The sequence below is a fragment of the Elephas maximus genome, chromosome 2, assembly GCF_024166365.1.
Source record: "Elephas maximus indicus isolate mEleMax1 chromosome 2, mEleMax1 primary haplotype, whole genome shotgun sequence".
Taxonomy (NCBI): domain Eukaryota; kingdom Metazoa; phylum Chordata; class Mammalia; order Proboscidea; family Elephantidae; genus Elephas; species Elephas maximus.
The window spans coordinates 218,525,946-218,553,401 of record NC_064820.1 but is presented as its reverse complement, the minus strand read 5'-3'; the positions used below and the strand labels follow the sequence as shown (position 1 = coordinate 218,553,401).

The window sequence follows — 27,456 nt, the reverse complement described above, 5'->3', positions numbered from 1 at the left end:
GACTGCATGTGTGTCTGAGTAGGACCGAGCTCCATAGGGTTTCAGTGGCTGACTTTTCAGAAGTAGAATTGCCAGGTCTTTTTTTCCAGGTACCTGGAACCACCAACCTTTCTGTTGGTAGCTGAGAGTGATAACCGTTTACACCACCCAGGGACTCCACTGTACTCTTTAGGAATAAACTTGTTTGTATTTAAGATTTATTTTTAAAAACAAGGGAATGAATAAACATAAAATTTGGGATGGGGAGGCAAGGGGATGGGAAAGACAAGAACTAAACTGTATTGCCAACATTCTCATTCTTAAGTGGGAGGTACGTACACAGTGTTTGTTTTGTTACTATATTTAGTACCTTACATATAAAAATATCAAACCAAACCCATTGTTGTCAGTTGATTCTGACTCACAGTGACCCCACAGGACAGAGCAGAACTGCCCCAAAGGATTTCCAAGGAGTGGTTGGTGGATTCCAACTGCTGACCTTTTGGTTAGTGGCTGGCTCTTGACCACTGTGCCACCAGGGCTCCACCTTACATATAAACCAAAACCAAACCCAGTGCCATTGAGTGGATTCCGACTCATAGCGACCCTATAGGACAGAGTAGAACTGCCCCATAGAGTTTCCAAGGAGCGCCTGGTGGATTCGAACTGCCAACCCTTTGGTTTGCAGCCGTAGCACTTAACCACTACGCCACCAGGGTTTCCCACCTTACATATAAAAAAAAATAGGTTACAGAAATTACATGGATAATAAAATACCAATGTGAATAATTGATATTTGTTAAATTAAATGTTAACAATATGTTAAATTAAAACAAATCACTGGCAACCCTAAGTGAATAATGTCATTGATTAGAATCAGCATAAAGCTGGTTCCTATGAGGCAGAGGTTAAAGATGTCCCAGGTTTCCAGCTTCTCCCAGCTGCTGTACCACTCCGTCATCTCTGACGCCAACCACTTCCCCTCCCCTCAGCATGCTTCCTTTCCCCATTGGGTTTAGTCATTCACTGCAAAATCTCACAGAGCTCATGGACTGTATTACAGCTAAGTGGTTTATTAGGAAGTAACGGGCTACAACGTGGGATCGGGATCAACTAGGAAGTAACAGGATATAACTCAGGAGACAGGACGCAGTTTGTTAATCAGGACAGCTTCCAACCAGGGCAGCTGTCTCATCTGCTCTCTGTGCACACATCTTTCTACACCGAGCGCACCTCTCTCCTCAGCTGTGCATCACGCCTCTCTGCCTTCAGCTACCACTATGCTGCCCGGGGAGCTGAACGGCCCCTGAGGCTTTGGCTCTGCCCCCGGTCCCCTCTAGGCCTCTGTCCTCCTTGGGCAAGGGTTGCAGCTCTTTTAGCTCCAGCGACAAGTACCCATAGGCACCCCGCCCTGCCTTCCTGCCCGAAGGCACTCAGCTGTCTCTCTTTGTGGGCTAATAAGCCACTGTGCTGTCTCGCATTGCCTCACACTGTCTCGCATTGTATTCAATGTTAAGTTCTTGGCCCATATTACAGCTCTTTTAGGGGGTTCCCTCTTCTCTTTTTCTTTGCCTCTAAAAACCTCTGTGGGGTTGCCTGCTATATAAGGAAGCTCCTTGTTAATTCAAGGCATGGCCCTTGAAGCAGGAAAACTGACCAATCCCTGCAAGTTACTCAATCCTATTGCGTGGTTTTATGCACCGATCAGTACCTGCAAGGTGCATAAAATAGACCAATCACAGGGCACACTATGGTCCAACTAATAATTTTTGGCAGAATTATAAACCCAAGGCCAGGAAGGCTGTATATAAAGAGAAATCCATCATAGTGCAAACCCTATTATTTTCCCAAGGTATCTACTGCTTGCATGTATTTTATTTGCAAACAGCAATTTAGATAAAATCAGAAAACCATAAAATTTTAGAATTGGAAGGGGCCTTTAAAACCATTTAATCTGAAATGTGAACATTTAAAAAATTCCAAGTGTTGGGGAATATTTAGAGTTTGGAAAAGCAGGGAGGACTTGGAAAAAATCCATGGAAAAAGTCATGAAACAAAAAAATTAAGAGGTCTGATTTAATTAAAATTTAAAAGCAATGCATCGAAAATTATCTTATACAAAATTAAACGACAGAGTGACAGACTGAGATAAAAAATAGGCCATAACTATGACAGCCTAAGGATTAATACCCTTATATTATATAAAGAACAACAACAAAAAATTTTTTTTTTATATAAAGAACCAATATAAATCAATATGAAAAATACTAAAATTGAAAAATGGCAATAGCTAGGAACAGATAATTCACAAAAGAAATGTAAATGACTGGTGGTTTTGTTAGTTGCTTCAAGTCAATTCTGACCCATGGGACTCCCTGTGTGCAGAGTACAACTGCTAAACAGGGTTTTCAAGACTGTGACTTTATGGAAGCAGATTGCCAGGCCTGTCTTCTAAGGCGCCTCTGGGTGGGTTCGAACTGCCAAACTTGGCTAGTTGTTGAGTGCTTAACTACCTGCACTACCCAGGGACTCCTTTAATGACCAGTAAAATGATTGGAAAAAAAAACATTCTATTAATTCAAAAGAAAAGAAAAACTGATTTTTTTAGAGAGATACCATTTTTTCATCAATCAAAATGGCAAAGATTTTTAATAAATTGTATATGTAACACTTGATATTGAGAAGGCTATGCTAAAATAGCATAGCCTTGTTTTTGGATGCTAAAATAAACCCCAGTCTTATATTAGACATAAAATTATACAATGTTTCTGGTAAGAAATTTGGCCTTATGCATCAACAATTTGACCATTTGACCCAGTGTCATGGATTGAATTGTGTCCACCCAAAATATATGTCAACTCGGCTAGGTCATGATTCCCAGTATTGTATGATTGTTGACCATTTTGTTATCTGGTGTGATTTCCCTATGTGTTGAAATTCCTATCACTATGATGTAATGAGATGGATTAGTGCCAGTTATATTGATGAGATCTATGAGATTAGATAGTGTCTTAAGCCAATTTCTTTTGAGATACAAAAGAGAGAAGTGAGCAGAGAGAATGGGGACCTCATATCACCAAGAAAGCAGTGCTTGGAGCAGAGAGTGTCCTTTGGACTAGAGGTTCCTGCCCAGAGAGGCTCCTAGGCCAAGGCAAGGTTAATGACATGGACCTTCCTCCAAAGCGGACAGATAAAGCCTTTTCCTGGAGTTGACACCCTTGCCTGGAGCTGACACCCTCCCCTGGAGCTGACACCCTCCCCTGGAGCTGACACCCTCCCCTGGAGCTGATACTCTGAATTTGAACTTGTAGCCTACTAGACTATGAGAGAATAAATTTCTCTTTGTTAAGGCCATCCACTTGTGGTATTTCTGTTATAGCAGCACTAGACCAATATACCGAGTAATCTCATTTATAGGAATATATCCCATCAATTATCAAAAAGATAGATAAGAAGTTTTGTATAGGATTATTCTCTGTAGTATTATGAGAGCAAACAGTTGGGGAAAAACAGCTCAATAAGAGAAGAATGGCTAAACAAATTGTAGAATGGTCAAATTTGGAATATTTGGTAGCCATTACAAATCATGTTATTGAAGACTGTAGAATGGCATGGGCTTTGAAATGAGACAGCACTGACGGGCGTTCTGGCCTGCTCATTTTCTGGATGGCTGTGGGCAAGTTACTTTAAGCCTCAGTTCCTTCATCTCTAAAATGGCAACAATAATAGCACTTATTCCTAGGGCTGTTGGGAAGGTTAAACCTGAAAATGTATGTAGTAAAGGGTTTAGCAGGGAGTTAAGTGCCTGATCTACATTATCTATTACTTTTATTTTTAAATAAAAAGTGAAGCACAAAACTATATACAGTGCAATTCCATCTCAATTTTCTTTTTCAATTTTATTGTGCTTTAGGTGAAAGTTTATAGCTCAAGTTAATTTCTCATTCTCAAAAATTTATACACATATTGTTCTGTGACATCAGTTGGAATCCCCTTTCCACCTCGAGTTTCCTGTGTCCGTATGTCCACTTGTTGTCTCTTCCTGCCTTTTCATCTAGTTTTTGGACAGCGGTTGCCCATTTGGTCTCGCATATTTTATTGAACTAAGAAGCACGTTCCTTACGTGTGTTTTTATAGGCCTGTCTAATCTTTGTCTGAAAAGTGGGCATCAGGAATGGTTTCAGTACTGGGTTAGTAGAGTGTCTGGGGGCCGTAGTCTTGGGGGTTTCTCCAGTCTCGGTCAGACCAGTAAGTCTGGTCTTTTTTCATGAATCTGAATTCTGTTCTACATTTTTCTTCCATTCTCTCTGGGACTCTCTGTTGTGATCCCTGTCAGAGCAGTCAGTTGTGGTAGCTGGGTACCGTCTAGTTCTTCTGGGCTCAGGCTGGTGGACTCTGTGGTTTCATATGGTTCATTAGTCCTTTGGGCTAATATTTTTCTCGTGTCTTTGGTTTTCTTTGTTCTCCTTTGCTTCAGATGGGATGGGACCAATAGATGGCCACTCAACAACTTTTAAGACCCCAGATGCTACTCACCAAAGTGGGATGTAAAACATTTCCTTTATGATGAATTTTCTTTAAAAATATAAAGAAAGAGTAACATATTAAAAGACTAGAAGGAAATATGTCAAAATGTTTGCAATGATTATTCTTAAAGGGGAAGAAATTTACCGAGTTGATGTCTGGGGAAAAATTTTTTTTTTTTTTTTTTGCAGTTTTAGTGCAATAATAACATAAGGGTATTATTGAAAATGGAGTCCTTGGGTAATGCAAACTGTTCATGCCCTTACCTACTATCCAAAAGGTTAGAGGTTTGAGTCTACCCAGAAGTGGAAAGTCTTGGTGATCCACTTTCAAAAAATCAGCCACTGAAAACCTTATGGATCACAGTTGTACTCTGACACACATGGGATTACCATGAGTTGGAATCAACTGCACAACTGATTTTATTAAAAATAGTTAAAATATTCAGTTCAGTTGGGTTTAACACAATCTAAAACACACATTTTATTTTTACAGGATAAACTCCATTTTTCCACTGAGGCGCCATCATGTAAAAAGAACCATAAAGCAACACATGCCCAGTTGCTAGCTAGCTTCCAGCGAGGTGCATCACCATGGATCTTGTGCCCACCGGCTGGCGGCTTGGTTGGAAGCTTCATCATCCGTGCCGCTTTAACATGCCTACATTCATTCTGATCACCTCTGAGTTTCAGCCTTTATCTCATCCTAGAAGCGCGAAGGCCTGGCTTTGGCTGCTTAGCTTTCCTCTTGCGTTAACAAACCGTCCTGCTCTCACGTTTACCAGAAAACCCAGCAGTGATGGGATGTCTCACTTTAGACAGGCTTTGACACATAGTCCACAGAGCATTACAAACACTTCCCCGGAGGTCTCAAACAGGATGCCTTTCCCTCAGTGCTTCCTCTTTCCCTTTATTTCCTTGTCTTCTTTGGGGAGGATTCTAACTAACATCGTGTGTCAGTCTGTGTCCCACCACAGAATAATGAATTTTCTATTCCCTGAAATACAGAGAGGGAAGCCTCAAGTCCTTTCTTGAAATTGTTGTGATGAAGGTGAAGGATTCAGATTCAGATGGCAGAATTAAGACTTCCTCTGTAGGGTAAACTACAGATGTCGAGTCGATTCTGACTCATGGCGACTCCATGTGTTGCAGAGTAAAACTTGTTGCATAGGGTTTTCAAGGCTAGGACTTTTCAGAAGCAGATCACTAGGGCTTTCTTCTTAGGTGCCTCTGGGTGGGTTTGAACCGCCAATCTCTCTGTTAGTAGTCCAGCACTCCAGGGAGTCTCATCTGTAGGTTAGCAATGGAAATCTGGTGGTACCCTTAATAAACGAAGGGTAAGAGTTAATAGGAAACCCTAGTGGCGTAGTGGTTAAGAGCTACCTCTGCTAACCAAAAGGTTGGCAGTTCAAGCCCTTCAGGCACTTCTTAGAAACAGATCTCAGTTACTGATTGTAACGAAGGCAGGTGTAAATAATGGAAATGAAATCCAGAGTAAACTATTTGTTTAAGCCCATATTCTGCACCTCCTTCACCAAATACCATTCATCAAAAGCAGCCATGCTTGGTGGCTTTTTTTCTCGTTCACGCATTCAGCAAAACTTTAGAATATGCCAGCTGCATCATGTGCCAGGAAAACGCAGAGCCAGTCCCTGCCCCCAAGGGTTGGTTTCCAGCCTCAAGGGGAAGACAGACATATAGGCAATTCCAAGGCAGAGAGGGTGCTGAGCAGGGAGCTGGAAGGGGACCTCACTTAACCCAGTGGTCAAGGGTAGCCTGCCTGGGGAGTGACATTCTGACGTTTCAGGCAAGACCTAGAGGGTAGGTGGGGCTCCTTCAAAGGATGCTGGGGCAGGCAAGGGGTGTTCTGGGCAGCCAAGTGGAGCAGCCGATGTGGCCAGGGTGGCTGGAGCGCAGTCAGAATTCGGGACAGCTCCCCATCCCCCGTCCCCAGGGGTATCCCGACCTGGACCGTTCCCCAGTCTGTTCCGGCTCACATGTCCCCGCCCCTCCGGGTGCATTTCGGCAGCGGCCACCGCCACCCTGGGCGGCTTACAGGCACCGGGGCAGGTGCAGGCCCTGGAGCCCGCGCTGTGACTCGGAGCGCGAGAGGGACGTGGCCGTGGGGTCCTGGTGCCAGGCTCCGGGCCTCCAGGTACGATTTCCGATTTCCGGGCTGCATCTTCGCGGGGGCGGGAGATCCTACTGATGGGTGGAAGGGTGGGCACGAGGCACGGGATACCTGGCGGATTCCCTAAGAAATGGCCAGATTCCCCGGCTCAGGTTTCCTGCCCTTGATCCTACTGTTACCGCCCCCCCACCCCTGTCCCCCAACTGGATCAGAGTGAGACATCTCATTTAGTTATTTATAGAAAGGCGTAGTTTAATCAAGGCGTGGCTCTTCGGGCTTTGCTTTTTCCTCATTGAAGATGCTCGATTGGGGGGCTGGATTCAATCATCTTTCCAGCACCAAAAAAAAAAAAAAAAAAAGGCTTGTAGAAAAGAGGGCTGGACGGCGCCAGGTTCCGGTTCTGCTGTGTCATCTGCTGCGGCTTCTCTGTCTAGGGCTTTGCCACTTTGTAAACATAACGTGTTAACCAGCCCTCGTGGTTACTAAGCTGCTTCAGTCTGCATTTCTCTTTTAATTCCATCAGATTTACTGTTATTTTATTACAAGCTACCTGCAGTGCTTTGGGGCTAGGAGGTGGGGTTTGCATAAACACATTTTAAAAATTACAAATTGGCCTGAAAAGTGGGGGATATCAACGAAGAGGCATTGTAGCTTCTTTGGACCTGTTACTGGAGACTTGATACTGGTGATTCTGTAGAAACATAAATTCAGTGAAAACAGGAGAGGTAAGCCTCCCGTTGGGGAATGTACAGGGATCTACGCAATGCTCATTTTGGCTCACCTGATTCTTTCCACCAAACTTCTCTTTCTGACCCCATGGAATTTCCAGTATCAAAGGTTTATAGCAGGTACATTTTCTTTTTTCCTTTTAAGCAGTGATTTGCTTTTTGTGAGAACAGAAGTCTCACTTCCTAGGAGAAAATTTTCATCCTGGCCTGGGGAGAAGAGAAAATCCAGTTATTGCATTAATCATCAGGCCCTTTTAACAGAGCGTTCAGCCACAGGAGAGCATTCACCCACATCTTCGCTGGGTGTTACCACCGTGTCTGCAATCGCAGGCTAAGTCTGCTTTTGAATACGTATCTTTATCTGGGCTTTGCTGGGGACAGACCCACCCCCAAGGCATTCTGCCTAAGGGTCCCTTTTAGGCTTTTGAACCTTCAGTTGCTTCACTTTCTCAGCTGTCCCCTCCCCAGGACCTGCCTTTGGCCTTGCACCTCAGGGGCACTGTCTGGGAAGAATCCCACCCTTGGTAGCTCCTCTGCTTGTCCCTGGTCTTTCTTGCCCCTGCTAAGGGCTCAGATATGCCCTCTCCACAATTCCACCCAGCAAAACATTAGCCTGTAGGTTTATATCAGAATTATGTGCCATCCTTCCTATACCCTGAGGGTCCTAGTCTCAGTTTTCTAAATTAATGTGATTGCCACTATTTGCCATGGAGTGGAGTCATGGTGACCCATGTGTGTCAGAGTAGAACTGTGCTCTATGTGGTTTTCAATGGCAGACTTCAGAAGCAGATTGTCAGGCCTTTCTTCCGAGGCACCTCTAGGTGGACTTGAACTTCCAACCTTTTAGTTGACAGCCAAGCCTGTTAGCTGTTACCATCACCCAGGGTCTCCAAAATTAATGTGACTGAAACTATTAAAAGCAGCATCCCAGGTCTTTGAAACTGACCTCAGTTTAAATTTCACTCCTTTAGGAGATAAAGTGATTTAACCTGAAGGAGCGGGTTCAAGTGGTAGGGACTTCAGGCACTGTGGTTGATCAGCTGTAGGAAAATCCCTGGGTAGACAGGCTTTTCCATGCCTATGAAAGGGAATTCCATCTACTGGGAAGGAGCCTGCTTCGTGTAGACCTGCTGTCAAAAGGAGGTAATCATTATCTACCTCAGAGTTCTTGTGAGGATGAAATGAGTGCCTTGCCCTTTCCTTCCCTTCCTGTTGACTCGGTCCACGTGGCTCATTGCTCAGTCATAGCAGTCACTGCTCTTACTGAGTGCTGACTAGGTGCTGGGCCCAGAGCCCTGTGCGCCAATTCTGTCTCGTGGTCCCCACCACCGCTTACCAGGGGGATGCTATTATTATTCCCCGAATTACCACTTGTTCTGGAGTCAGTTCCAATGTGTGGCGACCCCATGTGTTATAGAGTAGAACTGCACTCCATAGGGTTTTCGAAGGCCGTGATCTTTCGCAAGTAGACTGCCGGGGCTTTCTTGAGGCACCTCTGGGGAGATTCAGAGTGCCAACCTTTTGGTTAGTAGTGAGTGCTTAACCATTTGCACCACCCAGGGACTCCATTCCTGCCCTGAAAACTGTGGAAAGAGGCACCTGCCTATGGTCACAGGACTGCTGAACGTGTCTGTGTTGGTGGTGGCGGGGTTGGAGGTTGTGGCAATATTTGAACCCAGGATGCTCGACTCCAGACTGTGGCCGCTATGGCTTCACTGTACAAACTGCGACTCCTGCAGGGTCAGTCCTGGGCTGCTGCGAAGGAGCCACTGGCTAACGCTTTTTTTTTTTTTTTTTTTTAATTTTGCTTGTAAAGGTGTTAATTTCCACATTCGTTCATTTGGCTTTTTAAACCTGCCCTTCTCCAAATGCTTTAAAAGTGAAAGCTTTGTTCATGAAAAGGGGCGGAGTATTAGGAAGACAGAGAGCCATGTGCCAGGTGCGGTGCTCACCACTCACAGTTCCAGCTCAGATGCAGTGGGGTGCCTTTAGACTTCTGAGGCTGCCAAGTGCCTCTTGTGTGTAGAGCTTCCTTGTCTGCTCCTTTGAAAGCTCATGGTACTAACCTTCCCAACCAGAGGTCCTGGCTGATGGGCAGGAAACCGCTCACAGGTGTGGGCTTTCCTCCCCAAGTCAGGAACTGATTAAAAAAAAAAATTTTTTTTTTAATTTTTAAAAATTGTGATGACAATAAAGGAGGAGCCCCGGTGGTGCAGTGATGAAGCCCTCAGCTGCTAAGGGAAAGGTCGGCAGTTTGAACCCACCAGCCACTCTGTGGGATAAAGCTGTGGCAGTCTGCTTCTATAAAGATTACAGCCGTGGAAACTCTATGGGGCAGCTCTGCCGTGTCACACTGGGTCGCTCTGAGTCAGAAAGGACTTGATGGCAAATGGGGATGGGATGTAAAGGACCACTCCCCTCTGCTGGATGAAGACAAATTTGCTCTCAAGGGAGAAAATTTTGTGAGCACTTCGCTCTCTAGTGGCCAACTGGGAAAAAGACGTAGCAGTTCTACCTTACTTTACAAGCTGATGTATGAGCCAATGTAGTCTCAAAAATATTTATTGAACAGCTACTGTGTGCTAAATCCCAGGGATATGAGGATGAATAAGAGGTCACTGCAAAGCAAATTTTTGTGAATTGACTTCTGTTTGCAAATGTATTAGAATTCCAGAATTTTAGAGTTGGAGGGGGAGTTAGGAATTACCTGGTTTGCATTTTTTTTTTTCTTTAACTGGTTGAAAAACTGAGACCCAGAGAGTTTAATTTGCTTACGACCACTTGGCTGGTTAGGAACAAACAGTAAATAAAACAACTGCTAATGAAGCTAACAACAACAATGAAGCTAAGCAGACAGTCAACCTTTAATTTTTATAACTCTTTATTTTCATTTTTTCTCTTTTATTGTGCTTTAAATGAAAGTTTACGGAGCAAATTAGTTTCTCATTAAACAGTTAACACACAAATTGTTTTGTGACATTGGTTGTCAACCCCGCCATGTGTCAACATTTTCCCCTTCTCCATTCCCGGGTTCCTTGTTTCCATTCATCCAGTTTTCCTGTCCCTTTTTCCTGCCTTCTTTGCTTTTGGGCTGGTGTGCCCATTAGTCTTGTATACATGACTGAACTAAGAAGCATATCCCTGACACGTGTTATTGTTGGCCATATAGACCTGACTAATCTTTGGCCGAAGGGTGAACCTCAGGAGTGACTTCACTACTGAGTTAAAAGGGTGTCCAGGGGCCACACTCTAGGGGTTTCTCCAGTCGCCGTCAGACCAGCAACCCTGGTCTTTTTTTCTTTTTTGGTGAATTTGAATTTTGTTCTACATTTTCTTCTACTCTGTCCAGGACCCTCTGTTGAGATACCTGCCGAAGCAGTCAGTGGTGGTAACTGGATACCATCTAGTTGTTCTGGGCTGAGTCTGGTGGAGGTTGTGGTAGTTGTGGTCCATTAGTCCTGTGGACTAATCTTTCCCTTGTGTCTTTGGTCTTCTTCATTCTCATTTGCTCCATCTGGGATGGGACCAGTAGATGTATCTTAAATGACCACTCACAGGCTTTCAAGACCCCAGTCGCTACTCATCACAGTCTGATGTAGAACATTTTCTTTATAGACCATGTTATGTGACTTGAGCTAGATGTCCCCCAAAACCATAGTCCCCAGCCCTCAGCCCGGTAATTTGGTCCCTCAGGGCATTGGATGTATCTGTGAAGCTTGTATGACTTTCCCCTTGTCAAGATGTGCTGACTTCCCCACTATTATATACTGTTTTACCCTTCACGAAAGTTACCACTTATCTACTATCTAAACCAAAAAAAACCAATCCCGTTGCCGTTGATCCTGACTTATAGCAACCCTACAGGACAGAGTAGAACTGTCCCATAGAGTTTCCAATGAGTGCCTGGTGGATTTGAACTGCTGACCTTTTAGTTAGCAGCCATAGCACTTAACCACTATATCGCCAGGGTTTCCATCTACTATCTAGTTCGTGTTTTTCCCTCCCCAACCCTCCCCTCCCTCGTAACCATCGAAGATTGTTTGTTTCTTTCCATGTGGAAATGTTTTCTTGTGTTTTTATAATAGTGGACTCATACAGTGTTTGTCTTTTTGTGGTCGACTTACTTCACTCAGCATTATGCCCTCCAGATTCATCCATGTTGTGAGATGTTTCACAGATTCATCATTGTTCTTTATTGCTGCATAGTATTCCATTGTGTGTACATACCATTGTCTTAGTTATCTAGTGCCGCTATAACAGAAATACCACAAGTGGATGGCGTTAAAAAGAGAAATTTACTGTATCACACTTTTAAAAAAAAAAATTTTTTTTTTTCTTTTTTTATCACACTTTAGGAGGCTAGAAATTGGAATTCAGGGCACCAGCTCCTGAGGAGGGCTTTCGTTCTGTCGGTTCTGGGGGAAGGCCCTTGTCATCAATTGTCCCCAGAGCAGGGACCCCAGGACCAAAGAACGAGCTCCGCTCCAGCTCTGCTTTCTTGGTGGTAAGAGATCCCCGTCTCTCCACTCGCATCTCTCTCTTATATCTCAAAAAAGACTGCCTCAAAATACAACCTAATCTTGTAGATTGAGTCCTGCCTCATTAGCATAACTGCCTCTAATCCTGCCTCATTAACATCGTAGAGGTAGGATTTACAACACATAGGAAAATCACATCAGATGACAAAATGGTGGACAATCACACAATATTGGGAATCATGTCCTAGCCAAGTCGACACACATTTTGCGGCAGGGGGGAGGGGGACAATTCAGTCCATAACAACCATAGTTTATCCTTTTTTAAAAAAGTCATTTATTTTTTTTAATTGAACCTTAGATGAAGGTTTACAGAACAAACTAGTTTCTCATCAAACAGTACACACATTGTTGTATGACATTGGTTAACAAGCCCACGACATGTCAACACTCTCCCTTCTCAACCCTGGGTTCCCTATTACCAGTTTTCCTGTTCCCTCCTGCTTTCCAGTCCCCGCCCAGGGCTGGTGTGCCCCTTTAGTCTTGTTTGGTTCCATAGGCCTGTTCAATCCTGGGCTGAAGGGTGAACCTCGGGAGTGGCCTCATTACTGAGCTGAAAGGGTGTCCGGGGTCATAGTCTTAGGGTTTCTCCAGTCTCTGTCAGGCCAGCAAGTCTGGTCTTTCTTTTTGAGTTAGAATTTTGTTCTACATTTTTCTCCAGCTCTGTCCAGGACCCTCTGTTGTGATCCCTGTCAGAGCAGTCAGTAGTAGCCGGGCACCATCTAGTTTTACTGGACTCAGTCTGGTGGAGGCCGTGGTAGATGTGGTCCATTAGTCCTTTGAACTAATCTTTCCCTTGTGTGTTCTTCCTTGCTCCTGAAGAGGTGAGACCAGTGGAGTGTCCAAGATGGCTGCTCACAGACTTTTAAGACCCCAGACGCTACTCACCAAAGTAGAATGTAGAACATTTTCTTTATACACTCTGTTATGCCAATTGAACTAGATATTCCCTGAGACCATGGTCCCCACAGGCCTCAGCCCAGCAATTTGGTCCCTCAGGGAATTTGGGTTTGTTTATGGAGCTACCATGGCCCTGCCTTGTACAGGCTGTGCTGGCTTCCCCAGTATTGTGTACTGTCTTACTATTGTGTAATTAAAGTTACAGCTTATCTATTGCCTAATAAGTGTTTTTCCATCCCCATGCCTCCCCACCCTCATAACCATTCAAAGATTGTTTCTTTTTGTATGTAAACCTTTTCATGAGTTTTTACAGTAGTGGTCTCATATAATATTTGTCCTCCAGATGCATACATGTTATGGGATGCTTCATAGATTCATCATTGTTCTTTATTGTTGTGTAATACTCCATTGCGTGTATGTACCACAGTTTATCCATTCATCTGTTGATGGGCATCTAGGTTGTTTCCATCTTTTTGCTATTGTGAACAATGCTGCAATGAACATGGGTGTACATATATCTATTCGTGTGATGACTCTTATTTCTCTAGGATATATTCCTAGGAGTGGGATTGCTAGAGCATATGGTATTTCTTTTTCTAGCTTTCTAAGGAAGCGCCATATCATTTTCCAAAGTGGTTGTATCATTTTGCATTCCCACCAGCAGTGCCTAAGAGTTCCGATCTCCCCTCAGCCTCTCCAGCATTTGTCTTCTGTTTTATTGATTTGTGCCAGTAATGCTGGGGTGAGAGGGTATCTCATTGTTGTTTTGATTTGGATTTCTCTGATGGCTAGAGATGGTGAGCATTTCCTCATGTGTCTGTTGGCTGCTTGAATGCCTTCTTTGGTGAAGTGACTATTCATGTCCTTTGTCCATTTTTTAATTGAATTATTTGTCTTTTTATTGTAGAGGTGTTGGATTTTCTTGTAGATTTTAGAGATTAGACCTTTGTCTGATTTGTAATAGCCAAATTTTTTTTTCCCAGTCTGTAGGTTCTCTTTTTACTCTTTTGGTGAAGTCTTTTGATGAAAGTGTTTAATTTTTAGAAGATCCCAGCTATCTAGCTTATCCTCTGGAGCTTGTGTGTTGTTAGTTGTGATTCGTATCCTGTTAATGGCGTGTATTAGGGCCTTTAGCGTTGATCTTGTTTTTTCTTCTATGAACTTCATAGTCTTTGGCTTTATATTTACATCTTTGATCCATTTTGAGTTAATTTTTGTATATGGTGTGAGGTATGGGTCCTATTTCATTTTTTTGTAGATGGACATCCAGTTTTGCCAGCATCATTTGTTAAAAAGGCCATCTTTTCCCCATTTGCTGGACTTTGGGCCCTTGTCGAAGATGAGGTGACCATAGGTGGATGGATTTACATCTGGGTTCTCAGTTCTGTTCCATTGGTCAATGTGTCTGTCATGGTACCAGTACCAGGCTGTTTTGACTACTGTAGCTATAAGGCAGGTTCTGAGGTCAGGTAGTGTGGGTCCTCCTACTTTATTCTTCTTTAGTAGTGCTTTACTTATCTGGGACATCTTGCCTTTCCATATAAAGTTAGTGATAAGTTTTTCCATCTCTTTAAAGAATGTTGTTGGTATTTGGATCGGTATTGCATTGTATTTGTAAATCGTTTTGGGTAGAACTGTCATTTTCACAATGTTGCATCTGCCTATCCATGAGCATCGTATGTTTTTCCATTTATGTAGCTCTCTTTTGGTTTCTTGCAGTAGTGTTTTGTAGTTTTCTTTGTATATGTCTTTTACATCCCTGGTTAGATTTATTCCCAAGTATTTTATTTTTTTTAGGGGCTATTATAAATGGTATTGTTTTCCTGATTTCCTTTTCATCATTCTCTTTATTGGTGTGTAGGAATCCAACTGATTTTTGTATGTTTATCTTATATCCTGATGCTCTGCTGAATCTTTCTATTAGTTCTAGTAGTCTTCTGGTGGAGTCTTTTGGATTTCCTGAGTATAGAATCATATCATCTGCAAATAGGGAGAGTTTAACTTCTTCATTACCAGTTTGGATGCCCTTTATTTCTTTTTCTTGCCTTATTGCTCTAGCTAAGACTTCCAGCACAATGTTAAATAGGAGTGGTGATAAAGGGCATCCTTGTCTTGTTCCTATTCTCAGGGGGAATGTTTTCAGCCTCTCTCCATTGAAAACGATGTTGGCTGTTTGTTTTGCATAGATGCCCTTTATTATGTTGAGAAATTTCCCTTCAATACCAACTTTATTGAGGGTTTTTATCAGGAATGGGTGTTGGACTTTGTCAAATGTCTTTTCAGTGTTGGTTGAAATGATCATGTGATTCTTTTCTTTCCTTTTATTTATGGGGTGGATTACGTTGATTGATTTTCTAATGTTGAAACATCCTTGCATACCTGGTATGAATAATACTTGGTCATGGTGTATTCTATTGGCTAGAATTTTGTTGAGAATTTTTGCATCTATATTCATGAGAGATATTGGTCTGTAATTTTCTTTTTTTGTGGTGTCCCTACTGGTATCAGGGTTATGCTGGCTTCACAGAATGAATTTGGAAGTATCACTTCCTTTTCTATGTTCTGAAATAGTTTTAGTAGTACTGGTGTATGCTCTTCTCTGAATGTTTGGTAGAATTCTCCAGTGAAGACATCTGGGCCAGGACTTTTTTTTGCTTGGGAGTTTTTTTTTTTTATTACCTTTTCAATCTCTTCTCTTGTTATGGGTCTGTTCAGATTTCAATGTCATTTTGTGTTAGTTTGGGTAGGTAGCATGTCTCTAGAAATTTGCCCATTTCCTCTAGGTTTTCAAATTTTTTGGAGTTTTTCATAATACTCTGTTAAGATTCTTTTTATTTCAGTTGGATCTGTTGTAATCCCCCATTTCATTTCTTATTTGGGTTGTTTGCATTCTCTCTTGTTTTTCTTTTGTCAATTTGGCCAGTGGTTTGTTGATTTCGTTGATCCTTTCAAAGAAGCAACTTTTGGTTTTATTGATCCTTTCTATTGTTTTTCTATTCTCTATTTCATTTATTTTTGCTCTGATCTTTATTACTTCCTTTCTTCTGGTGGCCGTGGGCTTTTGCTGTTCTCTATTTGTTCAAGTTGTGTAACTAATGTTTTGATTTTGTCCCTTCTTTTTTGATGTGTCCATCTAGTGCTATAAGTTGACCTCTGATGACTGCCTTTGCTGTTTCTCAAAAGTTTTGATATGATGTGTTTTCATTCTCATTTGATTCTAGGAACTTTTTGATTCCATCTTTGATTTCTTCTATTACCCAGTGGTTTTTAAGCAGGGTGTTATTCAGTTTCCATGTAATTGATTTTTTTCCTTGCTTTTCCTGTTGTTAATTTCTACTTTGATGGCATTGTGGTCAGAGAAGATACTCTGTATTATCACAACATTTTGGATTTTGTTGAGGGTTGGTCTGTGTCCTGAGATGTGGTCTATTCTGGAGAAAATTCCATGTGCGTTGGGAAAGAAATGTGTACTTTGTAGCTGTTAGGTGGAATGTTCTATATATGTCTATGAGGTCAATTGGCTGATTGTGCTCTTTAGCTCTTCTGTATCTTTGTTCAGTTTCTTTCTAGATGTTCTGTCCTTTACTGAGAGTGGTGTATTGAAGTCTCCTATTGTTGTGGAACTGTCAATTTCTATTTTCTGTGCTGTTAGAGTTTTTATGCATTTCAGAGCCTTGTCATTGGGTGTGTAGATGTTTATTATGGTTAAGTCTTCATGATGGATCATCCCTTTAGTCATTATATAGTGCCTTTGTCTTTTATGGTGAATTTTGTTTTACAGTCTATCTTATCTGATATTAATATTGCCACTCCTGCTCTTTTTTGGTAGTTAATTGCTTGATATATTTTTTTCCGTCCTTTGATTTTTAATAAATTTACATCTTTGTTTCTAAGGGGTGTCTCTTGTAGACAGCATATTGACAGATCCTGTTTTTTTTAATCCATTCTGTCACTCTGCGTCTCTTTCCGGGTGCATTTAGGCCACTTATGTTCAGTGTAATTATTGATAGGTGTGCATTTATTGCTGTCATTTTGTAGTGCTTTTTTTTGTGGTGCTGACATTTTCTTTGTTCCTTTTACTCTCCTGTGCTGAGTTCCTTTTGTTTATAGATTTCTTTTTCATTTCTTTTGTTTTTGTAGATTTTGTTTCTATTGAGACTTTGTTTTTCTTCTTCATTTTGATGTGTAGGTTTGTTAACTTTCTTTGTGGCTACCTTGAAATTTACCCTTACCTTCCTATGTTTGAACCAGTCTATTATTACTTGGTATTGCCTTGCCTCCCTCTCCATTAGGAAGTTCTATACCTATACCATTTATTCCCTCTTTTATTGTTCTGACTTTGTTATCATTTACAGATTCACCTCTCTGGTTCCCTGTTGCAAATTGTTTTGGTTTTGGATAGTTCTTGAGAGTTCATTTCCTAGGTTGGAATCTGGCTGGTACAATCTTGCCTCCTGGATTCAGGCTGTGGCCTGATGTTGATTGTTCTCAGACTGAAGGACTCCCTTTAATAATTCTTGTGAGTTTGGTTTTTACATATTCCCTTAATTCCTGTTTATCTGGAAATGTCCTAATTTCACCATCATATTTGAATGAACGTTTTGCAGGCTCTATTATTCGTGGTTGCCAATTTTTTTCTTTCAAGGTTTTATACATATGTCATCCCATTGCCTTCTTGCTGGCATGGTTTCTGCCAAATAATCAGAGCTTAATCTTACTGTTTCTCTTTTGTATGTGACTTTTTGTTTGTCTTGAGCTGCTCACAGGATTTTTTCTTTGTCTTTGGTTTTAGAGAGTGTGATTATGATATGCCTTGGTGTTTTTCTTTTGGGTTCTATCCTATATGGAGTTCCTTGAGCTTCTTGGATGCTCAGCTTTTCATCATTCATGATATTAGGGAAGTTTTCTGTCAGCAATTCTTCAATGATCTTCTCTGTGTTTTCCATTTTCTCTCCCTGCTCCCTGTATTGCTGGTTACCAGATGCTCTGTCTCCTGCTGGGAGTTTTGCGAAGCTGCTTTCCCGTGCTCCCTGTATGCCGATCCCCGACAGGAGTCCAAAATGGCGGATCTGTGCTACGTTAGCAATGGGGCCCTCCACAGTATCTCTCCTCACTATCTGTCCACTGTCAGTTTCTTATTCCCATTCAGTGCTTGGCTAAGTTCTTTATCCCTTCATTTGACACTTCATGTTCCAGTAATGATGTTTGTCTCTGTTTTTACCTAGTTTTTTTGGTCTTTGCTATAGAGGGACGGTGTGGTGCTTTTGTCTATGGTGCCATGTTGGCCGGAAGTCTTATCTGTTCATCTCTTGATGGGTACTTAGGTTGTTTCCATCTTTTTGCTATCGTGAATAATGTTCCGATAAATATGGGTACGCATATGTCTATTTGTGTGGAGGCTCTTATTTCTCTAGGATATATTACTAGGAGTGGGATTGCTGGATCTTATGGTATTTCTATTTCTAGGTTTTTAAGGAAGTGCAATATCATTTTCCAAAACGGTTGTGCCATTTTGCATTCCCACCAGCAGTGCATAAGAGTTCCTATCTCCCCTCAGCCTCTCCAATATTTGTTAGTTTCTGTTTTCTTTTTGATTTGTGCTAGTGATATGCTGGGGTGTGTTTGCTATCTCAAAGTAGTTTTGATTTGCATTTCTCTAATGGCTGGTGATCACGAGCTTTTCCTCACGTGTCTGTTAGCCTGAATGTCTTCTTCGGTGAAGTGTCTGTTCATATCCTTTGCCCATTTTTTAAGTGGATTAGTTATCTGTTTATTGTAGAGGTGTTGGATTTTCCTATAGATTTTAGAGTAATTTTTATAAATTTTATTTTGAAAGAATTTTGGATTTAGAGAAGGATTGGAAGAATAGGACAGAGAATTCTTTATACCTATAACCCAGCTCCCCCCAGTGTTAACATCTTAATGCAACCATGGATTCATCAAAACTAAGAAATTAACATTGGTGCAAGACCATTAATTACACTATAAATTTCACCAGTTTTTCCATTAATGTCCCTGATTCTATCCCAAGATACCACATTGTCTTTAAAAAAACCCCCTCAAACCAAACCCGTTGCCGTGAAGTCAATTCCGACTGGTAGCGACCCTACAGGACAGAGTAGAACTGCCTCATAGGGTTTTCAAGAAGCAGCTGGTGGATTCAAACTGCCAACCTTTTGGTTAGCAGCCTAGCTCTTAACCACTGCACCATTTAGACCCTCTAAATTTTAAGCTGGGATTTTCCTATACCGAACGTTCCTTTGAACAGTATTGAATTATTGACATCCATCTAGTGTTTTTTTTTTTTTTTATCTAGTGTACAGAAAGTATCTCTCAAGCCTTCTTTGTCTTTTGTAGTATGCTTTGTGCATTCTTAGGGTAAGTTGTTTTCTCTTCCCTGGTGATCTCGGTGAAAACCAAGGTGCATGTGGTGGGTGTGGGCATGTGCAGTTACAGACAATCCTAGCCCGTCCATCTGATCTGCATACAAAAGGCTGTCCTTAGGCCTGTGCTTCACCCTGACTTCCTGCCATTGCTTCCTCTTGGATCTTAGGTCTCATTTCTATTTATTATTGTTGTGGATAGGGCATTTTTTGCTTTCAGTTGCTTAGTTCTGGCAGTGCTTTTGGAGCTGAAAAGACATAAATTCAAGCCTGGAACTGCACATCCTGCCCAGAGGGGTGGTCGCTGAAACCTTGAGGGTCAGTGGGATCACCAAAGAAGAGAACATAGATGAGGCCAGAAGCTGGGGGCAGAGACTCACTAATGCAGAATGGCTCAAAGAAGGGTCAGAGAAAAAGAAGGACCTGCTGGGAACCAGGAATAGAAACGGGATAGTGAAGTCTGAAAGAAACGAAGGGAAGAGGAAAGAACTAAAGGCTGGGTTGTTCTTGGATCCCTCCCCTGCTCTCTGATCATAGGAACCAGGCTCCCTCCAGGCTCCTCTGCCCTTTGGTTTCTGTAGTGGTCCAGCCAGCCAGTAGGTGGTGAGGACAGAGGAATGGAGAAGCCAGGATTATTTCCCCCTTTCTACTGCTGTGGCGCCCCCAGCAGCAGTTGTGTTTTCCCTGTGGCTCTGTCTCCCACAGCACATTTAGTATCTGTCATTTTGTGAATTTCCTTGATCTAACTGCAGACACGTAGTGCTTACTATGGAGGGACTGGTTTCTTCCCCTTCCTGCTTGAAAGTACCATCCGCACATTTACATCTATATAGCTATAGATATGCATTTCCGGAGATAACTATTCATGTTCATAAGAGATCCTTGAGGGGGACAAGACATGTGAGAGAGGAAGAAGGTTCTGCCTACAGTGGACGTTTAGTACCGAGTCCAGACCACCCAAAAAAACCAAACCCACTGCCGTTGAGTCGATTCCCACTCATAGCAACCCTGTAGGACAGAGTAGAACTGCCCCCCCATAGAGTCTCCAGGGCTGTAATGTTTACAGAAGTAGACTGCCACATCTTTCTCCCACAGAGCAGCTGGTGGGTTCAAACCTCTGACCTTTCCATTAGCAGCCAAGTGCTTAGCCACAGTACCACCAGGGCTCCTTAATCCAGACCGCCAAAAAACCTGTTGCTGTTGAGTCGATTCTGACTCATAGTGATCCTATAGGACAGGGTAGAACTGCCCCATAGGGTTTCCAAGGAGTGGCTGGTGGATTCGAACTGCCAACCTTTTTGTTAGCAGCCGAATGCTTAACCACTGTGCCACCAGGGCTCCAGTCCAGACCGGTTCAGACCACAGGTCCCTTTAAAATTTCATTCTTATGTACTTCAATTGCCTGACTAAACAATTCTTATAAATCTAGTAAATTTAACTTATCAATATGGCAAACCTGACATTCTCGTAGATGTTTCAATATTGTACATAAACTTTCAATACTGTGCATAAACGTCATAAGATTTCAATTTAAAATCATAATTATCCAATTACCCATTTCAAATTATAGTAGTAAGGCTGTCCCTGTAACAGCCATCTTTTCTAATACGTTTCAAGTATATAAAATACTAAATACACATAGATTCCTTATTAATCTGGAATATAAATCTATGTTTTTGCTTCTTTCAAACTTTTCTATACTTAACTCAGAGTTTTATTGGATTAGGAGATGGGTGATCTTTAGGAAAACAGTTGCTCTTCCAGTTAATAGGTCTTTGTTCTCAGAGGTTTTTGCTGGTGGCTTTCCTGGGTCTTTAATGAGACCCCGAACCCTACTTATCGTCATTATGCCAATTCTGTATCCTCAAAGCGTGATCAATTAGCTGACTTCCTCACGTTCAAGTTAAAACAACACACACTTCTGTCTACTCATAGACATCTACAGCTCCCGCACAGGTTGATAAATTCTCAAGATATATAAAATATATACATTTAATTTTTAAGATATTTGGACCTAAGGCAATCTTGCACTCTGTCATATTTTTACGACCATCCAACTCTTAAGGATTCTTCAAATGAGATCTGACTGAATTCTGGTCATCTCATGTGGCTTTGCCTGCTTTGGTATTAGAGCTTATGGGGTCTTAAACTGATGCCTCCCCCTTCTCCCCTCCCCACCCTGAGTCAGAAAAAGCCTTAAAGTATTTACGATTTGCCAATATTCATCAATACACGAACTGAGTCAATAATATAAACATGACCAAATCACAAGGCTCAACAGTAACATATTTTATTCTACGTTTTTCTTTTATGATAAATCATCACAGACTCTGATGTATTTCAATTTTCATACTCAAAATTGTGTTAGTGGGGTTCTTTTTAGGTTGGTTCCTGTATCCTTGGACACAACCCCATTTTTCTTCAAAGCTTTCCTGCTTTCTGGTACAGGAAGTTCCAGGCATATTATGTATGCACACCTGAAGTACCCCTTTTTCCAAGGATCTCTAGTTCCTTTTAAAGGGAAAAATAGCACACAAACCAGGATCTGAGCATTAGGACGCATTCTGGGATAATGTTACTGAGGCTCAGTAAAGACATGAGTTCATATTAGTATTTCCAATATAGTTTAACTCCAAGATGTTCTAACATATTCTTTTGATGCTATAATTTTAACTCCTTTTCTTTTATATTAAAACTGTGATTTTTTAACAAAATAAACTAAATTCTTTTTTTTTATTAACTTTTATTGAGCTTTAAGTGAACGTTTACAAATCAAGTCAGTCTGTCACATATAAATTTACATACATCTTACTCCGTACTCCCACTTGCTCTCCCCCTAATGAGTCAGCCCTTCCAGTCTCTCCTTTCGTGACAATTTTGCCAGCTTCCCACTCTCTCTATCCTCCCATCCCCCCTCCAGACAAGAGATGCCAACACAGTCTCAAGTGTCCACCTGATATAATTAGCTCACTCTTCATCAGCATCTCTCTCCCACCCACTGTCCGGTCCCTTTCATGTCTGATGAGTTGTCTTCGGGGATGGTTCCTGTCCTGTGCCAACAGAAGGTCTGGGGACCATGGCCGCCGGGATTCCTCTAGTCTCAGTCAGACCATTAAGTATGGTCTTTTTATGAGAATTTGCGGTCTGCATCCCACTGATCTCCTGCTCCCTCAGGGTTTCTCTGTTGTGCTCCCTGTCAGGGCAGTCATCGATTGTGGCCGGGCACCAAATAGTTCTTCTGGTCTCAGGATGATGTAGGTCTCTGGTTCATGTGGCCCTTTCTGTCTCTTGGGCTCTTAGTTGTTGTGTGACCTTGGTGTTCTTCATTCTCCTTTGCTCCAGGTGGGTTGAGACCAATTGCTGCATCTTAGATGGCCGCTTGTTAGCATTTAAGACCCCAGACGCCACATTTCAAAGTGGGATGCAGAATGTTTTCATAATAGAATTCTTTTGCCAATTGACTTAGAAGTCCCCTTAAACCATGGTCCCCAAACCCCCGCCCTTGCTCCGCTGACCTTTGAAGCATTCATTTTATCCCAGAAACTTCTTTGCTTTTGGTCCAGTCCAATTGAGCTGACCTTCTATGTATTGAGTGTTGTCCTTCCCTTCACCTAAAGCAGTTCTTATCTACTAATTAATCAATAAAAAACCCTCTCCCTCCCTCCCTCCCTCCCCACTCGTAACCACAAAAGTATGTGTTCTTCTCAGTTTATACTATTTCTCAAGATCTTATAATAGTGGTCTTATACAATATTTGTCCTTTTGCCTCTGACTAATTTCGCTCAGCATAATGCCTTCCAAGTTCCTCCATGTTATGAAATGTTTCATAGATTCATCACTGTTCTTTATCGATGTGTAGTATTCCATTGTGTGAATATACCACAATTTATTTACCCATTCATCCGTTGATGGACACCTTGGTTGCTTCCAGCTTTTTGCTATTGTAAACAGAGCTGCAGTAAACATGGGTGTGCATATATCTGTTTGTGTGAAGGCTCTTGTTTCTCTAGGGTATATTCCGAGGAGTGGGGTTTCTGGGTTGTATGGTAGTTCTATTTCTAACTGTTTAAGATAACACCAGATAGATTTCCAAAGTGGTTGTACCATTTGACATTCCCACTAGCAGTGTATAAGAGTTCCAATCTCTCCGCAGCCTCGCCAACATTTATTATTTTATGTTTTTTGGATTAATGCCAGCCTTGTTGGAGTGAGATGGAATCTCATCGTAGTTTTAATTTGCATTTCTCTAATGGCTAATGATTGAGAGCATTTTCTCATGTATCTGTTAGCTGCCTGAATATCTTCTTTAGTGAAGTGTGTAACAAAATAAACTAAATTCTTGCTTGATTTGAGAATACAATTGTTAACATATGAGCATTAAAACGTGTTAATATGTTATATTAATATGAACATTAAAACTACAGAATAAAGATCAAGATTTTTTATACATTTGGTTTTGTTCTTAGAAAGTATCCCAATAAGGATGTGGTGGTGTTGTTAGCTGCTTTCAAGCTGGCCCCCAACTCATGGTGACCCCATGTGTTATAGAGCAGAACAGCTCCATAGGGGTTTTTTTTAGTTGTAAGCTTTTACGGAAGCAAATTGCCAGGCCTTTCTTTCACAGAGCTGCTGGTGGTGGGGGGGTTCAAACTGCTAACCTTTAGGTTAGAAGCTGATCACAAACCACTTGAGCCATCTGGGCTCCTAATGATGTGTAATAACTCATAGTCTCTCATTCAGTGTCATTCTTTAAATGTACATCTGATGAACAGTTCGGTTCCACTGTTTCATTTTGCTTTGAATTTGAGACCAGGCAGTATTTCATTCTGTTATGCATGGGGTCACCGTGAGCCATGACTTGGGGGCTGACTCAACAGCAACAATAACCACAAATATTCTAATAGGTGATAGTTTTAAGCTCTTAGAAGGTGGTAGAATTTAGCAACAAGTTTGTGTGTGTGTGTGTGTACACGTACATACAGATTCTGAGTTACTAGAGGAGGGGGGAAGAGAGTCCATGTTACCGTTCTACTTTGAAATCAGTCAGCCATTCTTGAGACCCAGGGATTTCTGAACATTATTTTAAATTTATAAACTCGGTATGGTTTTAGCACTCCAGCATTGTAGAGGGAACAGATTATTTATAAAACAGAGACAATGGACTTTAACTATTAAAACTGAGCTGTTTACAGTGACAGATACTTAAATTTCTCATCTACTAGGCTGGGATTCTTTATTTCAAAGACAAGCTAGTCTTCTATGCTCTGCCCTTGGCCTCTGATGAGAGAGTTCTGATTGCTATCCAGTCACTCTCAAGTTCAGCCAGGGAATGAGATAATTTAAGAATAATAGGCTTCCCCTGGGGAGGGGTCTTCATCTATTTAATGAGGGGTAGGACAGCTTCAAGGCAGGAGACTACACTCAGGGTTTGATTTTTTTTTTTTAATTGTGATAAAATATATATAAAATATCTTGTTAATATATGTACATATAAAATTTATAGCTTTAACCATTTTAAGTGTACATCTCAGTGGCATTGCATTCAGAGTGTCGTGCAACCACTGCTATCTATTTCCAAAAATTTTCATCACTCCAAACAGAAACTCTATACCCACTAAGCAATGATTCCTCCTCCTCCCAGCCCCTGGTAACCTGTAATCTAGTTCTAGTGAGCATCCCAGCAATGCTGATGCTGCTAGTTCAAGGACCACACTTTGAGTAGTGAGGGACTACAGGATGTGGGTCAGGTACACATATAGTAAGATCCCTTGATGTCTTATTTTTGTATCCTTCCCCTTTTTCTTTGCTATATGGGGATGAGGAGGCTAAGCTCCAACCTTGAGCTGTTTTTACCATTTTACAGAGGTATCATAAACAGTTTCTTCTCATTTGGAGTCGTGCTACATCAGCAAATGAAGGTCCCAAAAGCTTGACTCTATCCATGACATTAAGGTCGACTCTACTTTGAGGAGGCAGCTCTTCCCCAGTTGTCTTTTGGATGCCTACCAACCTAGGGGGCTCATCTTCTGGCACTGTATCAGACAGTGTTCCGCTGCTATTCATAAGGTTTTCACTAGCTAATTCTTTTCAGAAGTAGACTGTTGGGTCCTTCCTCCTAGTCTGTCTTAGTCTGGAAGCTCAGCTAAAATCCATCCACCATGGGTGACCCTGCTGGTATCTGAATATCAGTGGTATAGCTTCCAGCATCACAACAACATGCAAACTCCCACGGTATGACAAACGGACAGAAGATTTCAAAGGGCAGCTTGAGAAGGCAAAGTAAAATATTATAATGACATGTGCAAAGAGCTGGAGATAGAAAACCAAAAGGGAAGAACACGCTCTGCATTTCTCAGGCTGAAAAACTGAAGACAAAATTCAAGCCTGGAGTTGCAATAGTGAAGGATTCTATGAGGAAAATGTTAAACGACGCAGGAAACATCAAACAAAGATGGAAAGAATACACAGAGTCATCATACTAAAAAGAACTAGTCGACGTTCAACCATTTCAGCAGATAGCATATGATCAGGAACTGATGCTACTGAAGGAAGAAGCCCAAGCTACACTGAAGGCATTGGTGAAAAACAAGTCTCCAGGAATTGATGGAATATCAGTTGAGATGCTTCAACAAGTGGATGCGTGCTCGAAGCGCTCACTTGTCTATGCCAAGAAATTTGGAAGACAGCCTACCTACCTGGCCAACTGACTGGAAGAGATCCATATTTATGCCTATTCCCAAGAAAGGTGATCCAACTGAATGCAGAAATTATCGAACATCATTAATATCACACGCAAGTAAAATTTTGCTGAAAATCATTCAAAAGCAGCTGCAACAGTGTATCGACAGGGAATTGCCAGAAATTCAGGCTGGATTCAGAAGAGGACGTGGAACCAGGGGTATCATTGCTGATGTCAGATGGATCTTGGCTGAAAGCAGAGAATACCAGAAAGATGTTTAAAAAAAATGATGTTTACCTGTGTGTTATTAACTATGCAGAGACATTTGACTGTATGGATCGTAACAAATTTTGGGTAACATTGTGAAGAATGAGAATTCCAGAACACTTAATTGTACTCATGAGGAACCTTTACATAGATCAAGAGGCAGTTGTTTGGACAGAACAAGGGGATACTGACTGGTTTAAAGTCAGGAAAGGTGTGTGTCAGGGTTGTATCCTTTTACCATACCTATTCAATCTGTATGCTGAGCAAATAATCCGTATGCTGAGCAGATAATCTGAGAAGCTGGACTATACGAAGATGAACAGGGCATCAGGATTGGAGGAAGACTCATTAACAACCTGTGGTATGCTGATGACACAACCTTCCTTGCTGAAAGTGAAGAGGACTTGAAGCACTTACTGATGAGGATCAAAGACTACAGCCTTCAGTATGGATTGTACCTCAACATAAAGAAAACAAAAACCTTCACAAATGGACCAGTAAGCCACATAATGATAAATGGAGAAAAGATTGAAGTTGTCAAGGATTTCATTTTACTTGGATCCACAATCAACACCCATGGAAGCGGCAGTCAAGAAATAAAAAAATGCATCCCATTGCATAAATCTGCTGCAAAAGACCTCTTTAAAGTATTGAAAAGCAAAGATATCACCTTGAAGATTAAGGTGCACCTGACCCAAGCCATGGTATTTTTAGTCGCATCATATGCATGTGAAAGATGGACAATGAATAAGGAAGACCGAAGAAGAACTGACGCCTTTGAATTGTGGTGTTGGCGAAGAATATTGAACATACCATGGACTGCCAAAAGAACGAACAAATCTGTATTTGAAGAAGTACAACCAGAATGCTCCTTAAAAGCAAGGATGGCGAGACTACTTCTTACATACTTTGGACATGTTGCCAGGAGAGATCAGTCCCTGGAGAAGGACATCGTGCTTGATAAAGTACGGGATCAACGAAGAAGAAGACGACCCTCAATAAGATGGGTTAACACAGTGGCTGCAACAATGGGCTCAAGCATAACAACGAATGTGGGCATGGCGAAGGACTGGGCAGTGTTTCGTTCTCTTTTACATAGGGTCGCTATGAGTCCGAACTGACTCGATAGCACTTAACAACAACAACAACAATAATCATAAACAGAGCCTGCTGTCTGACTGTTTAACTTCTCTTACTCCTCCTTTCTTGTATCTTTCCTTCCTATATTTCTTCCCTAGGGGTCGAACAGGGAGCCTCACTCACCCTCTTTCTCAGCTCACGTTCAACCGTTGTGGCCCTCATTCTTTATAACCTAGAGCTGGTATACAGAA

The 27,456-nt window shown here is 41.7% G+C and overlaps 1 protein-coding gene across 4 annotated transcripts in view; it reads left to right on the top strand.

Annotated features, from left to right (window-relative positions):
- Positions 1-27,456, top strand: part of HLCS (holocarboxylase synthetase) — a 344,996-nt gene that overhangs the window by 6,822 nt on the left and 310,718 nt on the right. The window contains exon 1 of one of the 4 annotated variants that reach the window (XM_049874823.1): positions 6,519-6,657. The exons of 2 other annotated variants lie outside the window; for them this stretch is intronic. The gene's annotated coding sequence lies outside the window, so the exon portion shown is untranslated. Of the gene's footprint in view, positions 1-6,518; positions 6,658-11,733; positions 11,866-27,456 lie in introns of those variants that run through there. One more of the 4 variants, XM_049874827.1, reaches the window with a different exon arrangement.